Here is an 18,520-nt window from a genome sequence, read left to right on the forward strand (position 1 = left end):
TGCCGCTATCCGCCTCTGTCATCAGCTGTGAGCTCCTGGTAGATGCTGAGCACTCCGTACCTGCACTTCTGTGAAGGAACGAAATAAACGTCCTTGGTCCCATCAGTACCTCCAAAGACTTTAGTCTCTAAACTTGACCGCTGTGCCAATGACAGTGCAGTGGGGAAGGGATGGAGCCCCTGCAGGGTGAGAGGAGGGTCTCCTCCTTCCTGGAATCCCCATGGGATATTCACTCCCATTCAGTAATGCTCTGCTCTCTTTCCCCCTTCATCTCCCGCTGGTCCCTGTCAAGCTCCTTAGTCAGCACCAGCCAGTGCACATCCTTCCCACCTCCTCCATGAGCCTTTACCAGCACATCTTTACCCCAAGCCCCGCTTGTCCTCACACCTCCTTTGGTACCCAGTCCTAACTTCGCTCCTCTGTAGAACCTTCCTCGGAGCCCTCTTGCAAATTGGCCCCCCCCACCGACAACCCTGTGCTTTACACACAGCATATTTTCCCTTTTCCTTTCCCTTTTTACAAATGACAGCACAACACACATCTAGCCTCTTAGCAAAACCTTATTCTCCTTGAAAAGAGGGACATTATTTGTCCTCATGTGGCCTGTACCTACAGCATGTCTGATCCACAGTAGGTGTTTGAGACTCTTGTTGGTTTAATTGGGTAGTTAGGCTTCCTGGATAAGAACACCCCCAAAGACCATGTCGAGTGGAAGGAAGCCCTTCTCTGGACCCTAGAGAGGGGGTGGGGGTGTGCACACAGCAGCGGGTTTCTCTCACAGAGCCACTTTGTTGTAGATTACTTGTTCCCAAGGGGCAGCAATCCACTATTTCATCGTCTGCACATTTAATTTTTCTTTAAAAAAATCTGCTCACATATTTCTGTGATAATAGGAAAACCTTTCTCAGTTTTTTGTGTTTTTTTTTTTGTTTTTTTCCTAGAGAACGAGTCCTAATAATCTTACAATAATCTGTAGGTAGCTCACTCAACTAGTCCTTGCCTTGGTCCAGTGTCCCAACCGGGACCAGCCTAGGGCCTGTCCCTGCTGCTGCCTCTGATCTGGCCAGGGCCTTCGTTTGGAAATTTCCCAAAGGAATCCCAGACAGCAGAGAAAGAAGGAGATGAGGCTCTGACGTTTGAGATAAAGCATTTTTCTGGGCTGGACCACAGGGGAGGAGAGGCAGAGGCAGTTCCTATTTGTGCCACTAGAGGCAGGAGACCAGGCATGTCACACAGACCTTTGAAGTGTAGAGTGGCCATCTGTGCGTGAATCTTCAGATTCTGTTCCCCTTCGTGCATTTACACTTCGGATCCTAACAGGGAGTGGCCACAACCTGTCTGCCCTCGTCCCCGTCCCCGTGGCTGTGTCTCCTTCCCTCCTGGCCAGCTCCAAACACCCATTACCAACCAGGGTTCCTGCCCCCTTTATTCAACAGAAATTGATGAGACCATACAAGAAATTCAGGCAAGTCTTTATTGGGGCCCCTGCTGCAGCAGGGGGGAGTGAGAACAAGCAACAGGTTCCCTTGCTCACTTGCTCCCTGAGAGGGGTGTGAGCTGGTCCCTTATATGGGGTGAGAGTAGGGGCGGGTCTGGGGGTCAGGCCTGATGGGCAGCTTAGGTGGTCTGCCCACCCCTTTGGTGGTGTTGAGCACAGGGGGCATGCGCAGTACCCTGCTTTTGCTCCCAACACCCTGATTTTGCTCCCAGCTCTTCAGAAGTGGCAGGTGGGTTTTTGTTCTTTTTGTATCTTCTCATCCATGATTTGCCCCACCTGCACATGCACACAGTTATTTTTAGTCCCTTATAGTGTCTCTGTATTTTGTTGCTGAAGGAGACATTTGTCGAGGTGCAGGCACTGCAGCAAAGGGTCCCAGGCCCAAGGTCCCAGCCTGTCTCACACCCACCTGGGAAGGGGACAGTGTCTTTCCTTCCAAAGCCTCCTATAAATATCTGAGAGAATGTCCTCCTTCTCCCTGAAATGAAGAGCTGCATCTTCAACTTTTATTTCTTCAAAACTGGTAAATTACATTTTAAACCCATTTTCATCATCTGATCATGGCTTTTCAAAGATGTGTTGGGGGGAGGGGAGAGGTTGGGAAGGGTTCAGGGGAGACATTTGTTTCAGCCCAGATTAGAGAATGGGCGAAATCAAAATATTTACATTCTTTGTACCCAGGCTGTTTTTCCCATCTTCCTTGAAAACAAGAGGTTAGAGCCCCCATGATCGAACAGAGTGTTGACTTCTACATCTGAAAACACCCAAAATATCTCCCATTAAGTCCCCCTGTTCCACTCTCTTTGTTCTGCTGTCTATGCTCCAGAAACAAAATTTCAAATTAGATTACTTGAATGAAATCAGCAGCTGTTGATTCAGAAGAAGTGAAGGGCCAGTGTCATCAAATCCTTGATCGAGAAAAGATCTCAAGAGAACATCTGGCCCCATTTCCCGCACAAGCCTGTGGGTGCCCAGGCTAAGCCTGATAGGACAGATGGTTTGCATCCTCTTAGGAAGGTCCCTGGGGACAGATGTCACATCTTCCCAGGCCACCTATTACTGTCTGGCCATTTATAGAAACATTTGTTTGAGTTGAGCTCCTGCTTGTAGGGAGTGAGAATTTTCAGGGAATAGTGTTTGGGTGGAGAGAGAGAGAGAAAGAGTTTCTGCTCAATTCTTGGAAGTGGTCGGTGAGCCCCAGCAAAGCCCCAGCACAGGGACTCGGGAGTGAGCCAAGGACCCTGCAGGTCTTGGCTCTCAAAGGCATCTGCACTTAGGGTCTCAGATGCAACCCTGGGAATGTTCACTGTATGTGTCAACTTGCTTGGGCCATGGTGCCCATGTGTGTGGTTAAACATTATTCTGGATGTTTCTATGGGGGTGTTTTGGGATAAGGGTAACATTTAAATCAATGGACTTGAATAAAGCAGATTATCCTCCATAACATGGGCCTCATCCAATCAGTTGAAGATCTTAACAGAACAGAAGGCTGACTTTTCTCCAAGCAAGAGGGAATTCTGTAGCAAACTGACATCATGCTTTGTCTGCGACGTCAGCTCCTCCAGGTTCACCAGCAGACAGCCTTGGACTTGAACTCCAACTCCTTCCTGAGTCTGCAGCATGTCAGTCTCTCCCATTAGCCTCCCCACTCAGGTGCCACAATTCCTTTCCACCTTTTTCTCTCTATATAAATCTCCTATGGGTTCTGCTTCTCTGGAGAATTCTGACTAATACAAGTCCCAGGAAGTAGATCTGAAAAAAACATGTTGGGGAAGATGGTTTAGGAAAACAAAACTGGAGTATTTTATATGTCTCAGAAAAGAATCCTTTGGTTTGAAACATGATTCGTTTTTATATTTCAGCGTCAGTATTTTCCTACTCTTCTGATACTTGAGAATACATCCTGATTGCAGGATTATTCACTTAATTCTACCTTCAAGATGTCCTACCACTGTCTTCACTCTGCCACCTTGTGTAAACTCCATGCCAATGTCTTGCCTTAAGGGCTGCAGTTGGGTTCTGGGCGGTCTTCTCATTTGCTTCTCCACAATTCTTTCTCCAGGTGGCAGCCAGGAATCATTTTTTCCCTAAAATGTAAATCTAATCATGCCTGAGCTAGGACAGATCGTGGGGTCTGGTTTGAGGACAGGGAGATAGTAACTTGAGTCAGTTCAGGTTTGCTCCAAAGCTGCCCAGAAACCACACAAAGACCCTGTACTCCTGATTCCTTCCCTTGTTTGGTCTCTGAGATCAGCAACTCCAGCACCCTAATTTTGTAATGTGTTTCTCTCCACCTGATGAACCGAATACACAAGTCTAATTTTTCCATGTGCTTACCACACTTCTTAAAGGTACAGACACATTTTGTCCACTGTGGGAACCATTATCCCTCTCTCTCCAACTGTCCATCACAAGCCCCTCCAGGAGGCTAATGATTATCTTCTCAAAGAGTAGGGAAAGAGGGAGGGGATGGACCCAAAACAAGTTCATATTTCTGTTACATAGTCTTATAACACCATGTACTTTTTCTTCATTGTTCTTATGATATTTTCAATTATTTTGTTCTTTATGTTATTTTTTTGTTGTATGTCTTCCTTGCTAGAGAGTAATCTAGTGGGCATGGGGCCATTTCTGGGTTAATTATTACTCTACTCCTGGACCCAGCAGGCTACCTGCCTTGTAGGTAATGCTCAATAAATAAGTGCTTAAGTGGATGAACCATCATGAATCTCTAGCTCCCTAAGGACCTCATCACAATCATGATCAAACAAATTAGGATCTTCCCCATCAATTTTCATTTTTACTCTTTTTAAATTAAAAAATTTGAGACGGAGGCTCAAGAGGGAGGGGATATGGCGTTATACGTATACACATAGCTGATTCACTTTGTTGTACAGCAGAAACTAACACAACATTGTAAAGCAGTTATACTCCAATAAAGATGTAAAAAAAAAAAATTGGGGGGAACTCCTTGGTGGTCCAGTGGTTAGGACTCAGCGTTTTCACTGCTGGAGCCCAGGTTTGATCCCTGGTCAGGGAAATAAGATCCTGCAAGCCACGTGTCTCAGCCAAAAATTAATTAATTAATTAATTAATTAATTAAAATTTGAAAGCTAATTTTCACTAGCAAGAAAAGGAAACATAATTCTTAATTTTGCTAGGAAGCGGTAGGCATTTGTCATTCTTTGTTGGTTGCCTGGCCAACCTTTCCTATGTATGAAGAATTCTCCACCTTTATGGGTCTTTATGGGAAGATAAGTTACTTCCCATTAGAAAAGCTGAAAATGTCAGATATTCATGTCACCTAGGCTCCATCAATCAGATGTGATCACGTGACCTAGACCTGGGAGCTAGTGATGCATAGAAATGATGGTGTAAGGATGGTGTGGCAGTGGTGATTGCAGGAAACTTGAGTTTCAAGAGCAGTTCTAGTAACATTCATGGTATGAATAGCAGCATCTAGTGTTTGGCAGTGGTGTCTTCACTAGAGCAAAGACGTGGAATGAAGATGTTTGGGAAAAGTCTGATTAATCATAGGACCCTGAGTCACTGAACCTCACTGACCCTACTTGCCAGATGAAGCAGCTCCACTTCCCCTTTCTGAAAGAGTAGTCCCCACCCTGGTTGAAGATGCCCTAATGACCCTGCCTGAGGACCACTGTGAGGGGAAGCCTTGCCTACATGGACCCTTTTTTCCTCCAGAACTTTCAACCTGGTATATCCATGGCAGGATCAATGATAAACCAAAATACCAAAGAATTTGCAAGGTTTTTTTTTTCATTTATACCAGAAAAAATACATTGCAACTCTAACCTTGACCAACGAAACCAAGGCTCACAAAAAAGACATAAAGCATAGAACCAGTTATGTGTCAAGTTAAAGGCATGCAAATATTCAATATATTGTTTAGAGATCTTAAATATCGAGTTGGTGATTTTAAAACATGATAAATATCTAAAGAATAGTAAGAAATTGATAAATTAAGGATAGGAATTATGTCTGGACAGAAGGGAAGGGGACGCTAGATTTCACGGTGGTAGTCCTAGCAGGGAAGAACATAATATTAATCAGGCTAATTTTTTTTTCCTAATATAGATGCATATGTCAGAGATTTTTATTGCAATGTGATAAGTCAAACCTCTGAAAGTTGTTCTGCTTATTTTCTGAGTTGGCTGAATAAAACCTGGGCCCAACATTTCACCAGAGGCTCACACTAAATGAAGTTGGGATGCCAGCCTTCTTTTGTTTACCATAGAGGAAAGATTCCAAAAGGAGGAAGATTAAAATTCTAGGGTGGATTTATCATCCACTCTCCTACTCCTTAATTGTGTCCTACAAGAAGGCTCAGAGCACTCCTTTCATAAAAACATTAATAAATATTTTGTTGATGGAAGGACCTGAAACTTTAAATAGAACTGTAGATGCAGAGATGCTGCAATTGCATTGGGTTTCCTGATTTAAGAAGGAATTCCAGGATCCTGGCAGGCAAAGACATGGCAATACTTTACCATCCAGGAAAAGTGAGTGTGGTTACATCCTAAGAACCAAAAATATTGTAATTAGAATGGTCTGCTATTCATAAATTATTAGAGGTGGCTTATGCGTGTTGAGTCCTGTAGGAACAAAATAGAGCACGTAAGATCCTATTTGATTTCAACAGGCCAGATGAACCGATCCTAAACAGAGCCATAATGATGTAGAGTCTCAGCCCCTCACCTAAGCCCCTGACCTGAGTCAGTTCACAGGCCTAGGACCTCTTGAATGATGAGTTGGCTACACACCCTTGAGGAGGGGTCTGGGAACAATCTTACAAAAAAGGATTAGGAAGTTTTCCCCTAATCCTCTCCTAAAAAGATCAGCAACCTTTTGACTACTTAACTATGCACTGAGAAAAGGGAAAAGCTCAGACTTTCAGGGATTGTTGGAAATGGGACAAGCTCACCCTAATCATGGGTGGAGTATTAAGAGGATCAGGTGATACACAGAGAGTGACTCTGCTGTCCATTCTGGTATGCCTAGGAGAACCCTGAACCAATCCAATTTCTGAGTGTACACTTGCAAGAAATACATCAGTAAAAGGAAAAATCCCCACATTGATCCATGAAGGAAGAACTGTAGTTGTAGAACCAAGTGGTAGCAAAGTAATTGCTCATGAGGACATTTTGTGATCTTCAAGCTACTAGGTGAAAACATTTTTTTAAAAAAATGATACGATATTCACTCAAGTGTTGAATCTTGACCATGGAGAGAGGAAGGGGAAATAGGTTGTTGATAAACAGTGCAGGATGGAGGTGTAGGGAACTCTGGGGTGTCCCCTGGGTGCCTCCTAGGACTGCCAATCCCAGTGGTGAAAGTTAATTTAACACTAGAGCTATTTGTTTTTTCTGCTTTACAAAACTTTTTGTCTTCCTTCCTATGTGTGGCAATTTCCCCTTAGGGGTCTTGGTGGGAAGCAGAGACACCTTTTACATAGAAGCAGAGAAAGGCAGATGTTCACAATTTTAGCCATCCTGTGGCACCATTACTTGACCTAGAGTCCAGCAACCAGATGAATTTGCTCAGACTTGAGTCAGGATCTGGTGATGTTGAGAAGGTGTTACCAAACCAGACTTGGGTCCACTCACTTGCAAGCAGTAAAGCCAGTCTACTGACACTGGGTCGTGGTGAAGGAAAGTGCAGCAATTATTGCAGGTGCCAAGCAAGGAGTCCAGGTAGCTAGTGCTTAAAAGGCCTGAACTCCCCAATGATTTTCAGGGAAAGGGTTTTAAAGACTGTGTGAGGTAGAGGGGTTGTGGTGTGTATGATCAGCTCATGGACAGCCTTCTGAATGGTTGCTGTTGAGGTGACCAGGAGCCAACATCATCCACCTTCTGTTTCCAATCTGTATGGTGGTGGGGTCTCCGTGCTGGTGGGCAGCACACAGTTAACTTCTTCCACCTGGTGGGGTTTCAGTATCTGCAAAACATCTCAAAGGACACGGCTCAGAATATCATCTATGGCCCTTGAGGAGGAGCTAAAAGTACTTAACTTTGTTTAATGGCTAAACTATGATTATTTTGTCTTGCTTGACTGTTTTCCTTTCTGCATGTTCTCACTTCTCTGGTTAAGTTTACTCTTTGGAACTCAGGGAAGGCCTAGGAGGCTACAGTTTTTCTACAGACAAGAGGAGGGTGGAGGACATGGTGGGCCGGGGTCCTGTTCTAAGAAGGCCCCATAGGGTCCTGCTTGGTTACAGGGGTACAGACATCTGTGGGAGGAGAAAGTTCTTAGGGCACCAGCACTGCGTACTTGTGGTTCTAGTGTCCAAGATCTAACCCTAGTGGACACTGGCAGTGCAAACTTTGAAAGCTAAGAGCCAATGCCAGGGACACTGATGCCTCCTGGGCTGTTCTGCAGCACGAAGATGTGTGCTGTCCTTGACTCTCAAGTGCTGAGCCTGACCCCCCCACTTCTCAACAATTCCATGAGCTACCCCACCTCTTTTGAGCAAATTCCTTTTTTGCTTAAACAGTCATGATACTGGTGTCTGTTGCTTGCAACTAAGAGCGCTGGCTAATTCCAGATGGGAGAAGCGAGTGAAATCCCTTTCTGCAAATGGAAATTTCCATTCCTTAATGACATAACTGCAGGCCAAAGACATCTGTACCATTAATAATAAAATCAGCATTGAGGGCCTTGAGGTCATTATGATTTTTTTTTGGTCAAAGTTAATATTTCTTTCCGGGAATTAGGCACAGACTCGGAGTTGATGTTCAAATGGTTTTTATTTTTTTTCCCAAACTCTTTTTTTGCAATAAATACCTACCAATATATAGAACTAGATGGATAAATGAAAGGTGAAAACCTTAAAGCATTATGTGTGTTTGAGAATTTACTAGGGCTGTCTCTTTCCATGTGGGGTAGGCCAATTGGTATGGTCTCTTGCACTAATGATATGGCTGGGCATCCCCCAGATCAAACCCATCAATTGTCTGAGAGCATGTTATTAGACCTCTAGGTCACTACATGGAGTACGAAAGGCACTGTTCCTTCTCAGGAATTCTGTCCTAATGTAAAATTAGAGCCTAAAGAGACTAGCAGCAGCCAGTTAGCAGGGCTCAATGGGTAAATTCATCAGATAGAATCCACAGGTGGAACAAAGAGAAAGTTGGAAAGCAGTGTGAGGTTTGGTTTGTTTGTGTGATTGATTCACTGATGATCAGGAAAAAAATACAAACTTAGTTTGGTCCTGAAGCCAGAATTTCCCAAACTGGTTTTCACAGAACACTACATCAGAGAAATATTAACAATTATTCCAAGAATAAAAGTTCTGTGATCAAACATGGTCAAATATCTCTTCTGTAGAAACAAAATAATGATCAGATTCCACCTGTCCCTCTAGCTCTAGTCTGTTCACAGGGAAACATCTCAAAGAATCATCTACACTCTGTTTCTTTTTTCATCTCTGATGGTTAATTTTGTGTGTCAACTTGGCTAGGTCAAGGCCCCCAGGTATTTGGTTAAACACTATTCTAGATGTTTCTGTGAGGGCTTTCTAGGGGAGAGGATTAAGATTTAAATCAGCAGACATTGAGTGAGGCATATTACTCTCCATAGTGTGGGTGGGCCTCATTCAATCTGTCGAAGGCCTTAAGCAAAAGACAGAGGTTCCCCCAAGGGAGAGGGAATTCTGCCTCCAGACTGCCTTGAACTTCAGCTGCCACATCAACTCTTCCCTGGGTCTCCAGTTTCCTGGCCTGCCTTGCAAATTTTGGATTTGCCAGCCCCCACAATTGTGCAAGCCAATCCCTTGAAATAAATCCATCTCTCTCTCCCCCATATACAGACACATACACACAGACACAAACACACACTTACACATCCTAGTGGTTCTGTGTCGCTGGAGAACGCTGACTAATACAATTCCTAATACTCTTTCCTTAACTCTCTGCCTTGGGCATCCGTCCTTACCATTCTACTGAGCCTGCTCTTGTTAAGGTTACCAGTGGTCACCATGTTGCCAAAACCAAAGGAGATGACTATGTTTTTATCTTATTTGAACCTTCAGTTTTTGTCTCATTGAACTCTATCTCCCTCTTGAAGCCCATCTCTTCCTGACTTTTGGACACAGTACCATGCTAGGTTTTGTCTTATTTAATGGGAAATTCTTACTCAACCTCTTTTTCAGCTACTTACTCTTTGACTGACCTAAAATTTTTGAAGGGTCCCAGAAATTACAACATATTTTTCCTGTCTGATGCCATCTTTGTCAAGATTGATGATGACTCTTTCTTCATCGGTGGTTCTCTTTTCTTGGCTTCCAACACAGCACATACTTCTTGGTTTTTCTCCTGTCTCCATGATGGTTCCTTCTCATCTCCTCTTCCCCACAGCTTCTTAAAGTTGTGCCAAAGAACTCAGACCTTTGTTCTCTTCTGACGTACATTTGTTCCTTAGGTGATCACTTCTGTGGTTTAATATAGCATCAGTGTATATGCCAATGACTCCATAGTTAAATCTTCAGGAAGACCTTCTCCAAAAGTTCAAGTTCATTATCCGCTGTCTGCTCAAAGACCACCTTTGCTCATTTAGACTTAATCTTTCCCTCAAACTCCAGATGTATGTATGCAAGGGCTCAATCAACATCTCTACATAATTATCTGATATCTCAAATTCAGCATGTCAAAACTTAATTCCTCATCTCTCTCCAACTTCCTCCAAAGGATGTCAATTCCATACTTCAGTTTCCCTGGCCACAAACCTTAAAGAAGGTTGAAGAAGACTCTATTTCTCTCGCACCCACAGACTATCGCTCAGCTCATCTTGTTGACCTCCCTTCAAAATACATCTGGATGTTCCACATCTGGATGTGACAGACGAGCTTGTTGTGGATGATTGAAAATTTTGTATAAAATTTTCTTATGTGTAGAAAATTCAGGAAAAATATCATAAAATAAAACATCTGTTTGAAGGCATCCAAATGCAACCAAGGTAGCAGGGACATGTGGAACCACAATCCCAGAGAGAAGGCCAGGGAAGGCAGAGCCAAGAATTTGGCCTGATTTTTCTCCTTGAAACATCTGCTGATTTCGTGAAAGGAGCCTGAGAGCCTAAGAAGCTGAGAAGAGGTTTTTCCAGTTCCACAGGGCTGGGCGGGTGAGGGATGCTCAGAGCTCTCAGGGAGAATGCATTCCAGTAAACATGTGGGCATCAAGGTGGGATCCGGGAAGGGCTGTAACTGGGAATGAAAGCAGACCAGAAATAGACTATCCTGTCCTTCTCTTAAAAAAAAAGCAGAAGAAAGAAAGCAAAAGAAAAGGGAGGAAGAAGCAACAGCCACAACAAAACCATAAACCTGAACTCCAAACAGCTTGCATATAAACTGGATTAGGTGATCTCCACACACTCCAGAGAGAAAAGAGGCACACAGAAGAGGACCCTATTCAGTGCTGCTTTTCCTGTGAAGGCATTTGCTGATTCATTAGCAGAAGTCTTGAGGCTGAAAAGCCAGGAAGAAAATGGTGGTGAAGAAGCTAAGCATAGCTTTTGGTGGTTTCACAGTGTCCGGGAGATAAAATTGAAGTTCAGGACCCTCCAAACATAAGAGGCCCTTTTAAACATATCTGGCTTCCAATGTCCTATTGCTTTAAAAAAAATGCAAGAATTAAATGAAAACGAAGAGAAAAACAGACAATAGAAACAAACCCACAGTGATTCACGGATGTTGAGATTTCACACACAGACTTTGAAGTAATGATTAATGTGTTCAGGAAATTTAAGAACAAGATATAGGGGCTTCCTTGGTGGCGCAGTTGTTCAGAATCTGCCTGCCAATGCAGGGAACACGGGTTCAAGCCCTGGTCTGGGAAGATCCCGCATGCCACGGAGCAACTAGGCCAGTGAGCCACAATTACTAAGCCTGAGTGTCTGGAGTCTGTTCTCCGCAACAAGAGAGACTGCGATAGTGAGAGGTCCGTGCACCGCGATGAAGAGTGACCCCCACTTGCTGCAACTAGAGAAAGCCCTCGCACAGAAATGAAGACCCAACACAGCCATAAATAAATAAATAAATACATTTTTTTTTAAAAAAAGAACAAGATATAGAATCTGGGCAGAAAACTGGAAACCATAAAATTAAATCAAGGGGGTGTGAGGGAGGGATGGATTGGGAGTTTGGGATCAGCATATGCAAACAATTATATATAGTATGGACAAACAACAAGGTCCTACTGTATAGCACAGGGAACTATATCAATATCCTGTAATAAACTACAATGGAAAATAATATGAAAAAGAATGCATATATATGTGTGTGTGTGTGTGTGTGTGTATATATAACTGAATCACTTTGCTGTACAGCAGAAATTAACACAACATTGTAAATCAACTATACCTCAATAAAATAAAATTTTAAAATAACAATAATGTTAACATTAAAAAAAGAGAAAATGTGGAAGAATGTCCTTCCCTCTTAGAGTAAGAGTAACATGCAAATACAATGGTGTCACCATTTAAAAAAAGTAATAAAAATAAATAAATCAAAAGGAAATTCTAGAACTGAAAAATAAACATCCACAAATTAAGCACTTAGACAAATGCAATGGAAAACGGGAAAAATGTTTAAATAGGTATTTTACAAACGGGAATGTCCAAATTGGCCCATTAAATGGGAGAAGGTGCTCAAACTCGTTAATCATCAAGGGAGTGAACATTATAGTTACAAGAGGTACCACGACAGACAAACCAGAATAGCAAAAATTTAAAAGCCTGATGACACCAAGTGGGAGAAACCAAAACCGTCTTACCCTGATGGTGGGAGAAAAAATGGTACAATCTCTTTGGAGACCCAGAGATTCCACTCCTAGTTATACAAACAAAAATGCATACATAGGGCTTCCCTGGTGGCTCAGTGGTTGAGAGTCCGCCTGCCGATGCAGGGGACATGGGTTCGTGTCCCGGTCCGGGAAGATACCACATGCCGCAGAGCGGCTGGGCCCGTGATCCATGGCCGCTGAGCCTGCACGTCCGGAGCCTGTGCTCCGCAATGGGAGAGGCTGCAACAGTGAGAGGCCCGCGTACCGCAAAAAACAAAACAAAACAAAACATACATAGTGTGTTTTAACAGCGTTATTCATAATAGCTAAAAGAGGAATCCGTCCAAATGACCATCCAAGGCAGAATGTACATGTGTTCTGGTGTAATGGAACAATGCAATTCTATACAGCAACCAGCAAGGAACACTTGCTGTGATCAACACCTGGATGAACCTGATGTTGAACCAAAGGGGCTACCCAGAGGAGCATGCATAGTGTATGAGTCCATCGTATACATTCAAAAGCAAGCAAACCTACTCTGTGGCTTTAGAACTCAGAATATTGCTTCCCCTTGGGAAGTGGGGGTGGGCTTGGTGATGGGGGAGGTCTAGGAGACCCTCCAGACCCAGTGGAGAATTCCATGGACATGTTCTCTTTGTGATCATGCATTGAGTTGTTTACTTGTGGTTTGTGATGTGGGAATTCTACAGGAATGAACATCTAGGTATAAAATGTTTATTCCAAGGAGCAGGAGCATGGATCTAGAGTACACGCATTCCTCATGAGACCCAGCGTTGCTCTGTCTCAGCCCTTGTCCTGCCCCTGGATTTCAGCAATAGCCTCTCTACTTTCACCTTGCCTCCTGCTGTGTTGGTCACAGCAGTGAAGGCAGAGTGATTCTTTAAAACATAAATCTAATGCTAATGGGGTCCTTCCTGCCTTTCTGACCCCATTGTCCATCACTGTGTCAGTCGCCATATTCATTCTTGTTGCAGGGCTTTTGCTTTTGCACTTTCTGTTCCCTCTATGTGGAACAGTCTTTGCCCCGACTGTCCCTTGCTTGTGTCTTCGTCACTGAGGCCTCAACTTAATCTTCTTGGAGCCCTGCCTTGACCTCTCCATCTGAAGCAACCAACCATCCCTCTCAGCCTTTTTAATTCTATGATTCCCATCTTTCACTCACGGATACTTTTCTCCTTCCTCCGTTCACATCTGCTCCCTGGGATGAAACCTACAGGAGCCCACACTCTGTCTTATTCCTGCACGATCCTGAGTACCTCAAACAGTGTTTTGCATATATATGAACATAATAATTAGGTGTGAAATGAATAAAGCAAGTTTGGAAAATGCTGCCCACTATTTATCTCTCTCGGAGAGCCCTAATCTGCATTACATATTCATGTTGCTGAGGAGTCCTACAGTTAAAAAAAAGAAGCCTCCTTAACTTTCACTGCATATTTCCCAACCTTTTTTGAATGCAAGGACACCATTTTTGCATTACACCCTATCAACGCCCATGGCAGGAAATGCTACCTCCGAGGGTGTGCCGTCATCCTTCCTGAGAGCTTCCTCGTGGCAAACACTGGGCTGAGCACGATACACACATTATCTCTGTCTCCATGACAACCGGAGAAGCTGGGCATCACTATCCCAGTTTTAAATATGAGGGAACGGTGTGCCAACTAGAAATGGCTCCCTATTGATTTGAGTGACACATGATGAAGCTGGGGTACAACTCCACGTCTGCCTCACTCTAAACCCTGCTCTCGATCCCTCAGTTGGGTGAACCCGATGGAAAAGCCAACCCAATGTAGGGCCTGACTTCCCACCTCAGGCTCTACCTGCCTGGGAGTGGAGAGCGGGTGGAGAGTTAAGATCGGGGATTCCTGGAGGAGATAAAATCCATATAGTCAAAGTCACAGCCATGGGACACATTTCCCATTACATTTTCACGGCCTCAAATTCCATCGTATGAAACTCTTGGCCAAACAGATGGGAAAAGATGGCAAAGACTTAACAAATTCCCCATCTATCCAAGGGGATAATTCATGAAACTGGCAGGTTCACCACAGGAGTCTGCTTCGTGCCATTCATGAGAGGGTGTTCCAGAACCTTCACACAGGCTTAAATCCTCGCATGGCACCAGCCCTCGCTCAGCAGCTGCTCCACCCCAGGGTCTGTCCAGAAGTAGGAGATGAAAGCTGCCCGTTCCCCGGGGGCGGGGGGGGGCCCCTCCCCATGGCACAAATGAGATATCTCACCAGACAAGCGAATTCACTGATGGTGAAGGTTGTCTCTTTCATTCCCTTTTCAAGCCTGTTCCTCTATAAAATAACTGAGATGAATGAATTTTCTCAGGTTTTACTGTCTCACAGGTCCCCTTGAGTCCAAGAGGATGGACAAGAAGCAGAAATGTCAAAATCCTTCAAGAGGCATGATGAGAACCACAGACATTCTAACACAGAGCCTCAGAGTCCAAGTTCCCTTCCCCAGAAGAACTGAGAAGTCCCCTCTAGGTCAAGGTCACCAGCATTGTTGACACTGGGGAACAGATAACACTTTGCGTGTGTGTGTGTGTCTGGGGTGGCCAGTAACGCCAACACACCTCTCCCAACTTATAACAACCAGAAATAGCTCCAGGTCCAGGAAGATACTGCCAAATGGTTTCTGCAGAACAAAACTGTTCCCAGTTGAGACCCCTGACCTAGATGAGTGAAAATTCGGAAATATACAACGTTTAAAAGAAATGGAGATAAATTAGTCCAATAATGTATTGTAGCACCAAAACTAAGTGTTTTCCCTTGGGTCTTTATTTTTATAAAAAATATTCACTTCTTCAATCAGCAAATAACTTTGAGTATAAAGCATCATGCTGGTCCCACCCCACTCAGTAGTGGGCTTCCTATCTAGTAGAAAACCAGATAAGATAGATGGGTCATTGGCAAATCAATTATAGGTTAAATAAATGGTGTGTCCCTTCAGTCCTTGCAAACAGGCGGCCAACTAAAGGGAGTTAGACCTCCCTTCTGCAATCTTGTTTGCATTATAAATGTTGTTTGGCCAAACCTTTCATTCACAGTAGCCCCTCTCTAACTAAATTATCATAAATTTCAGATTACTGATGTCCATACCAACAAGTCTTTCCCTCTCTTCCAGTTTCCTGGCAAAACTAGCTGGAACTGGCCTCTGAGGAGCTGGGGGCTCAGCTCACACTCAGAATGGCCTTAAGCGGTCCTCTCCCCTCCTGGCAAACTCAGACAGGGATGAGAACGCAGATCTCCAATGGTCTAAAGTCTAAAATAAAATGGTTGAGGGGCTTGGGTTTCAATACTTCTCCCTTGCTGCTGTTTCTTCACAATGTGTTATGTCCTACTTTGGCAAACAAATTTCAAAAGAATTTCAACAGCTTGTCTATTAAGACAGGGCATGTAAGGGAATGAGGGTAGTTGTGTTTTTCCAGTAAAATCTGTTTCAGAAGAAAATAGAGGTAATTTAGTTGTGGGCACTCAAAGAAAAAAAAAAAAAAAGAAAGAAAGAAAACTAAGTCCAGCAAATCTGAAAAGTAGTTTCAAATACCACCTCCAAAAGGAAACGGGGTCATCCGTTTGAAGGAGGTTTCTCCACACATTTCTGGTTCGCAGGCATCAACCCTCGACAGAGTGAGTCTCTGAGGCATCCCTGTCAACAGTCACTCGCCAAGCTGACTATGACCACCTCCTGGTCCCCGTTCGAACTTTTTCCAGTGCCGGGTCAGATCTAAAAACATCAAATAGCAGCACGGACAAAAATCGATGTTGTTGGCCAAATGTGAAAAGTGGTCTGTGTGCGTGCACCCACGACGTTTTCTTCTGGTACCTTCTGCTCTTCTTATGAAACGTCCTTGTGATGCCCTTCACTCAAAGGACTTGGCATCCACATGTAAAAGATCACAAAGGGTGGAAGGAGAAAACATCCTGGAATTCTCGCATGCCCACCTTTGCAAGTGGGTCCCTCCCGTAGTCCTCTCTTGTGGAAGGCACTGTGGATCTTGGTCATCTCCCACTAGCCTGGAGGCACAACAGTTGTTCACAAGATCAAGGCCCCACAGAAAAGAGGGGAGGAGGGGAAACGGGGAAATGCCATCATCTTGTTGATTCTTCCACTGTAAGGTGATCAAGCAGTGGTTGGGCGGGACGAACCCAAATCTCCAGGAGGTGATGGAGGTGAGGGAATATTCTTTATCACAGTCCTCCCACCCTGAATCCTGAGATGGCCTGACACAGAGGCCCACCTTCTCCAGCAGTAACTCAAGAATCACTGCAGGATGGGAACACTTATTACAGCCCAGAGGGACTCGAGCTGACAGCTGAGAGGGAGGCAGGAGGGAGGATGGGAAACGCCCTCGGATTCTTTCCTCTCCAGAGAGGCCCTGCCAGTGCCCTCCAAGTTCACTGCAACCCCCTCTCATGATGTATTTTCTTTGCTCTTTTCACTTGTCCACTCAGAATTCTTTTGGAGCATGCATTGGACATAAAGGGTGTAAAATAAATGTTTTGAATGCACCAAAGTTACCTTCACAACCGAACATAATAAGGATAGCTGACACCTTCCTTACCTGGAATGTGCCAAGCAGTGTTAAGTGCTTATTAGATATTGTAAATGAATGATGTTCAGTTAATCCTTCTAACTGCCTTTTTCTCCAAGCAAAGCCCTGTTGATCAAGCAGCGTCAAGTGGATGATTTAGGACGTAAGGGAGAACGCACCCCGGCAGAAATCAAAGGTGAACATTTACGAGGGTGTTGATGATATAATAATAGCGTCAGACTGGCGGACATGACCGGGCTAGGGTCTTGGGCCAAATTGTTGATGAATAAGTGTGTTTGCCCAGCTGGACAATCTATTGTTCAGCGAAACAGACTGTCAGGATGCTGCTGAAGCCAATGATTCAGTGATTTACTTTACAGCTTATCTTCCGGGGCAAGAATTTCTTGGGACAAACAATAAAGTGATGTTGGACCAAGTACCTTAGTTTGGACGCTGCTAATTAAGCTGCAAGCGTCTCACTTCTCAACAGTTGAGCAATCTTTTGAGGTAGAAGATATTATAGGTGCTATGATTAACCCCCATTTTACCACTGAAGAAAATAAAACACAGAGATGTTATGTAACGTGCCCAAATCCACCCAACTAGTGAGTGGCAGAGCCAGGATTTGCACCTGGGCTCCCTGGCTCCAAATCCATGTTCTTGATCTGTACATTATTCTGCCATTTGCAAAAACAAGTCCAGAAAAGCTACAGGAGAGAGGAGCCAGAGAAATCTGTAGATAAAGGGGAGGGTTCCAGGAAGACCACGGTTTAATAAAAAATGACAGGGACCTCACTCAGCAAGTGGGGCGACAAGGGCTCTGTCCTTTCTGCACCAGTGCCAGACACCCTGCCCCGAGGGTTACAGCAGAGAGAGGACCGTGGTTGCCTCTGTGGGCTTTTATTTAAGGGAGCTGCGCTGAGTCACGGTGGTAAAAGCTTGCAGATTAAAATATTTGGGGCATTCCAATAAATAAATAATGCCTTTATTTCAACACCACGATTGCCAAGGTAGAAAACAACGCCATGGCTGGAAAACATGTTCTATCTGCCCAAGCCCAGCCCATAGTAATCTCTCAGGAAGGTTAGAGCTGTTTCTTCACTCTCTGCCTTCTGCAACTTCAGAGAAATAAGGTGCATATACAGGAAACAAGCACACGCCAGGTAATGCTTATCGTGCTCTGAATTCCCTGGTCAGGCTGAAAGAGCACGAGGAGTTGGGAGAGGCAGGTGCCTGGAGGGCACTTAATGGCTGCGAGAGGATGGGTGGCCAGTAGCTGGTCTGTTTAGAGAAGAAAGCTCTGATTTGCAAGTAAGAGAGAGAATAGGGGTGCTTGGGGAGGGGCAGGGGCAATGGGAGACCACTGAAGTTTCTGGAACCAGTGGAGTGCTTGCCCAGGAAGACCGAGACTCATGACATCAGAAAGCAGTGAAGCAAATGAGTCTGAAACTGCTGATGAACTTGATTCATGTGACTTGCGAAATCGTGTTTCCTGGAGAGGAAGCAGGTCCTTGGTAAACGATCAGGGAAATAAAATTTTAACTCAGCCCCAACAAGGTAATAACTAAGCATTCTATCTGATCTGCACTGACCTCCATATGGAAGCAAGTGCATATGTGATCTCCCCGGGAGGAGGAATTTGCTGAGTGAGGGGCTTTGTCATCA

The sequence above is a fragment of the Monodon monoceros genome, unplaced genomic scaffold (genome assembly GCF_005190385.1).
Source record: "Monodon monoceros isolate NGI ecotype Baffin Bay Population unplaced genomic scaffold, NGI_Narwhal_1 Super_Scaffold_18, whole genome shotgun sequence".
Lineage (NCBI taxonomy): Eukaryota > Metazoa > Chordata > Mammalia > Artiodactyla > Monodontidae > Monodon > Monodon monoceros.